This window comes from Cavia porcellus, unplaced genomic scaffold (assembly GCF_034190915.1).
Source record: "Cavia porcellus strain 051 isolate PalLab524CR breed Dunkin Hartley unplaced genomic scaffold, mCavPor4.1 scaffold_27, whole genome shotgun sequence".
Classification (NCBI taxonomy): domain Eukaryota; kingdom Metazoa; phylum Chordata; class Mammalia; order Rodentia; family Caviidae; genus Cavia; species Cavia porcellus.
In genome coordinates, this window is record NW_026947510.1 from 39,721,067 (window position 1) to 39,727,397 (window position 6,331).

At 44.3% G+C, this 6,331-nt stretch overlaps 1 long non-coding RNA gene across 1 annotated transcript; it reads left to right on the plus strand.

Moving 5' to 3' along the window:
* The first annotated feature begins 569 nt into the window (after positions 1–569).
* On the plus strand, positions 570–4,245 carry LOC134473561 (uncharacterized). Its single transcript, XR_010043872.1, has 2 exons — positions 570–1,680; positions 2,418–4,245. It is a non-coding gene; the product is annotated as an uncharacterized LOC134473561 (long non-coding RNA).
* Positions 4,246–6,331: the final 2,086 nt, after the last annotated feature.

Below are 6,331 nucleotides of genomic sequence, written 5' to 3' on the forward strand. Positions count from 1 at the left end.
CCGCAGCCTCTTCTATCCTCCTCGCTCTGTCACAATCCCAGGTCTGTCTCCACCTATATGATGTTAGCAGTGTCCCCGCGCATTCCCCAGTCAGACCTCTTCCCCACATAATTCCAAGAAGCTGATCCAGGGTTAAAATTACAAGTTCGAAAACCAAAAACATCTCAGTTCTCTAGTTTTTCCTGTAGGCACTGCACAGTTGCAGCCGACAGTCAGGATGGGGACTGTTTTTTTTTTTTTTTTAATTCCATACATTATGTTTGTCAATTCCCAGCAAAGAAGTTAACGAATTAGTTTAATTTTAATAGTCACAGAACGGAAATTAACAATGTGCTCCACCAAAACCCTTGGTCTTTGATGGAAATTTAAGGGTAATTCTAGGTTAGCACGACAGCCAAGATTTTAAGGGCACCATGTCAATTGGTAAGATAACTTTCTGCAGAACTAAAACAGTTAATAAAAGCATAAGGTTTACAACCGAAATCCACTTTCTACAAGAATTTAATCTACTTCCTGGGGTCTTGGCCCAGGGAAGGGTAAAAAAATGCCAAACTGGAGGGGGTGGGGATTGCTGCTGGTGACTGGAGATCAGGAGGGAGGGAAACAGCGAATGAGGCCGGTTCCGCCCTAACAAAGAGGCAGAAACTGTGTCTCAACAGCCACCAAATCCAGTTCAGGGCGGTTTGAGCCAGTTTCTGAGCTGGACTGAGAACAACAGCCTCGGCTGAGACATCACTAGGGTGAAACAGAAAATACAAAATGGATTTCGCAGAAAGAAATGGATTTGTCTTGGACTCGCTGGAGCCTAAAGCAGTTTCCTTTAGTAGCAAAGTCAGATGAAATACAAGGCCTGGAGCCGGAACAGTGCCCTGTTGCTGGAGGGAAAAGCACTGAGCACACCTTCTGTGCCAGAATCCAGTCCGCATTTTCTCTCTGGCTGCTCCTAATTATGGCTGGTGAGGGAAAAAGGGCCTCAGGGTATCAGTTTTCAGAGAGAGCTGGCTGCGGTGTTGGGGGAGGGGAGGACGACGTGTCTGGATGGTTTAATGTGTATGCGCTAAGAGGGGAACGCAGGAGAGGGTCTGAAGGAGAGGGAACCGCACTTCACACCCTGCAGTTCACACCATCTCTGTACACCTTTGCTGCCTTATCGCCCAAACTCAGAACCCTGCACAGAGGTGTCCTAGGAGCGCTCTACATACAGTGGCCCTGATGCAGCCTTTGACCAGACCTCCCTCGGCCCTGTGCATTAACTGACAATACATATGCTCCATGCTGTCCACATGTTCTTAACATGTGTCCAAAAAAATGCATTCACAACGCAGCGATGCAGCAGTATTAGGTAACACCAGGAAGACAATTCTATCCTAGCCTCCCCTCCCCCCAGAGGCCAGAACCTCCAGACAACTGATCAGTCCCACCCTGAAGGGCTTTTTTCCTAATCTGAGTTGTGGAACACAGCTGTCTAGGGTGTGCACATCCTGTGGCCAAGTTTGGCTCAGTCTTTCCGGGCCAGTTACAGCTTTAACCCCTTTAAAAAAAAAAAAAACGCAAAAGCGTCGTATGAGTTCTAGAAACAGCCCGCCTGGGAGTTGTGGGGGCGGGGACAAGGACATGGAAAAGAGGGAATTTCCTGATTGCTAAGTGTCCAAAATGTTCAGAAGCTTCCAGAGTCACCAGGTGAGTACCTCCAGATTACACATTTCCACGTTTCTGGGACTTAGAAGCAGCCCTGGTATAGGAAGGGCGGGGCGGGGCGGGGGCCGTGGTGCTTACAGAGCTCACAAACACTTGCTCCAGGACTGCCGCGCGTGGGTTTGAGAGAGACCGGTGAGGGAGAGAGGAGTGGATCAAGCTGAAAGCTGGCAAAATGCTGTTTCATTCGGTTTACCATAATAGGGATGTGCGATCGGAACACAGTCCCCTTTGCATTATTTATGTGCGACATTCTATCGTACAGGAAACATCACTGGCATGTTCTATTTGAGGCTTATTACACAGATAAATAATTCATGAAGCACTTAAGAATATATTAATCTTATTAACGGTTAGGCCTAGTCTGTTACGAACAACGCTAGGCTTTTTGTTATTTGGGGTTGGTTTAAGTAGAAGGCAATGCTTCTTCCCACTTAAAATGTAGTAAGCTAGAGGAGATAATAACAGCAATAATCTTAATACCAAGCGCGTTACGAGCCAGATGCAGTACCACGTTTTGTATCTCATGATCCAGTACTTGTGAACCTGAATTAGGTTACTATCGCCCCATTTTAGAGATGAGAATGACATTTGTAAAGATTTTTTTCTCACATTATACGTCTACAGTAGAGCAGACAAATATTGTGACTCCAAAGGCCTTTCTTTTCAAACTGGTACCTTAAGGCCACCTCCCTGGCTAATAGTTATGAAATCTTTTTCAGATCCTACTGTGCATCAGTCTACTTCGAGCTGCGGGTCAGGTGAGCGTCACAGCATCAGAGAAAGAACTGGTTCAGTGATGAGAAGGTGGTTCTTGCCTTCAACAAGCTTTCGATCTAATGGTTTTTTTTTTTTCTTTTTTTCTCTCCGAGGATAATTCAGCAATGTCTGGCAAAGAGCTGCCTTTTTTGTCTCTCTCTCTCGCTCTCTTTTTCTCCTCCTCTGGGCCTCAGAGGTCAGGAGAGAGGTACAGTTTGGAATTTCCCTGGCGTCCCGAAGCTGTGCGGGAGGAGCACGTGAGGTCGGGCTGACCTAGTTAACAGCTAGCTGCTGCGCGGGCTGCACTGGAAGGGGTAGGGCGGGGCCTCTGGGGAGCGTCGCCATGGCAACCAGCCCTTACTCAAGAACGAGACTCCAACCCGGAAAACAGCTCGAGGGAGCTTTCTCTTGATAATCCCCTGGGCCTGTCGGGCAGGAACGTACAAAGGGGATTCTTTCTCTGTAGAGAAATGGTTCTTTACAGGGCCCGGAACAAAAGGAAACATTTGTTGGGTCGGATCTATCCTTATATTGAGCTGGAACAAAAGCAACAAAAGCAAGGTTATTTAGTTCTTTTCCATTATGCACAGGAAAAGAACCTGCTTTGTGCTGCAGGCTTCCTTTTTTTTTTTTTTTTAATATTTGTTGTAATTTTTCTTTTATATTCCCACTTTACAAATGAGACATTAGTAAGTCTGAATGGACCTGTATAAAACTGTAGTTGAAAATGAGAGTGGCCTTCTGAGCTTTGTGAAGGTGATCCCATGTTTGCCTGTTTTAAGAGACTTCTACTATGTTCTTAAAGAGACTCCTTGTCCACGTGCCCTGGGCCCTGGGAGCCACCAGGGCACGCTGGGCTCTGTCCTCTCAGCTCTGCTGGCTGCCACTCGCCCCTCCCCCGCGCGGGAACTGTGGCCACCAGAGAAGGAGGAAGAGGAATGCGGAAGATATTCCAGCAACCTCCACACCAGCGAGTTTCAAAACTCCTGCAAAGTGGGCAGACTCCTCCAGGCTTCCAGCCGATCTGCTCTACAGCTGGACGACACCCTGCACATGGACCCTTTTCCCTAGCTCAGATGAGCCAACAATGGCCAGTCACCACCCGCAAGACCAAGACTGACCACAATTTCTATAAAGTTATTAACAGATGATTTTCCCTTCGGGTCTACATTTACATGCAATGTAATGTTTTAGCAGGTTTATGACTGGAAAAGCTAAGAGTTCAACCACGTCTTGATAATGGAAGTCCTGGTAAAGGAGTCACATTCATCATAAAGTCCACAAAATTAAAACAAAATTCACCTGCACCACAAAGATAGCACTTTTGTGCAGTGGGGAAGGGAGGAAAATGGGACTACCAGAGGGAACTATATAGGAGTGCCAGAGGAGCTTCAAACACTTTCACCCCATCCCTAGAGATTTCTCTCCTCTATAGTCACTTAGTGATAGCAAATGTCACCTGCCCAACCCCAAAGGACAAATTGGAAGCCACTCCCAGAAAGACCTTATAAGGAGTTAATTAGATCAACTGTTCCTGTTTAAATGAAGGGCCGAGTTTCCTTTTCCAAAGGTTATAGTTCAAAACATAGCACTAGTGGCTGGGGATTTAGCTCAGTGGCATAAGTGCCTGCCAAGCACAAGGTTGTTAATTTGATCCCCCATACCAAAAAAAAAAAAAAGATACCACTAGCTTATCCTGCATTAAGAAGTCAGAAGAAAAAAAAAAAAAGGAGAAAAGAAAACAAAAGGAAAAAGTCAAAACAGCCCAGGCATGGTGGCAAATGCCTATAGCTAAGCACTCAGAAGGCTGAGGCAGGAGGATTGCCATGAGTTCAAGGGCAACCTGGATTACATAAATGAGTTAAAGGCCAGCATGCATAGCATAGCTAGACTTTGCTTTAAAAAAAAAAAAAAAAAAAAGGTCAAATAGGTCTATGTTTTCTTTTTCTGCTGTGCTAGAGTTTAACCCAGGGTTTTGCACATGGTAAGTGCTTACCACTGGCCAAATTCCCACCCCAGAAGACCTTTATAGTACACTTTAAAAGACTCTTGTATTGTTGGAAATTCCTAAAATATAATGCCATAGGTTCCTCCTTCCCAGAGTTTAATACTTGTAATATCTGATACTCATTCTACAGTTGTGTGAATACTTCTAACCACCAGGCACCATGGTACTATTTACTATGCTAGACTTGTGAATTTAAAAAAAAAAATGCAAACAGCGTGGAGACTACTTTCAAAGCATTTATAACTCAGAAAGAAGATACACAGGAAATGAGCTATAACAGAGTGAGATGGCATGCACTGTAAAGATAAGAGCAAGAGAATGTACTGTGGGAAAACAGCAGAACAAGAAAAGCAAAGTAAGTGTGGGTAGACAAAGTAAGTGCAACCAGAGGGCTGCTCAGAAAGACAACCGAGATTAGCTAGCCAGAATTACATTACAGCTAGAATCAGAAAGTGTGTTTTCATTACAGATTTATCTAGAGTCAGTCCTCAAACAAAAATAAGACTGCAAATGTTAATGCAAAATAGGTAACCTTGAGTCCTACAGTTCTCAACTTCTTGGAGTCTTTCAAGGTCTGAAACAAACTAACCACCGTTTAGAACTGATGTTTTTCTTTATCCAGGAAGCTATCACATGTTTTATTACAATAATAACCACTCCACAGTATGAAGAATACTGAGAAAAAGTGAGCTCTTAACGGGCAGATTTCAACATCCAAAGCACTGTAAAATTTCAATGCAAGTTTAGTGTTATTAGCAAAATCACATAACAGCTGCAGTTAGACACATGGTGCTGAGTCAATATTGTTCCCGCTGAAGTTTCCAAGTCGGTTCAGACCTGTCCACACATGCTAAGATCTTGTACCAGCAATTAAACTGGGGCCTGTCCTTGTGCCATACACAGTAAATCCAACCTAATTAACTGTTTCTGGGCTTAAAGGACAAAGACTAGAAGAAAAGATATCCTTTAAGAGATCTGAGGAAATGTAGGAAACAGAGTGTGGAAAGACTATGTAGGGTTCTCTTTGTAAGAAACTTGGCTTTTCTCCTTGCATTAGTCTGTTTTATGTTGTTATGAAAAAGTACTGGATGTCAGGTAACTTACAAAGTAGAGACATTTATTTAACTCATGATTCTAGTGGCTTTAGGGTCCAAACAGCGTAAATTAGTGATCTGGCGGGTAACTCAGATATATCATGACATAGTACAAAATCAGGAAGGGAATCAGCACATGCAGGAGGAAGCAAACATGAAGGGCAGACACACTTTATATCTACACACTCTCAAGAATGAATTCACTCAAAACCAGCGTTCCATTTATGAGGGCGGAGCTCATCAGACCCAATTGCAGTGGTTAATCTTGAGTGTCAACTTGACTGAATTGAGAATGCCTAGGCACTTAGTAAAGCACAATTCTGGGTGTGTCTTTGCAGGTGTTTCCAAAAACAGGCTTGTGAAACAGCAAACCTTTCAGGAAGACCTGCCCTAAATGTAGGTGGCACCATCCAATAGGCTGTGACAGAACACGCTATTCTCTTCCTCCTCCCCTCTCCCTCTCCCTTCATCTATTTCACTCGTTTCTCTCTCCTCTTCCCTTTCTTTCTGTCTCCCTACCTGCCACGACTTAAGACAGCTTGTTCCATCATGCCCTTCCACCAGGGCATGCCATGTCTCCGGTCTCAAAGCAAGAGAGCCAAATCTCCATGGACTGAACACAGAAACTATGAGCCAAAAATAGTATTTCCTGTTTTAAGATGAAAGCTGACACACCCACATCTTAAAGGTACTATTGCCACAACACAACTACACTGTAGACCAAGCTTCTGCCCCACTAACAAGGTCATCATCCGTATTGCTCACCAAATGTTGC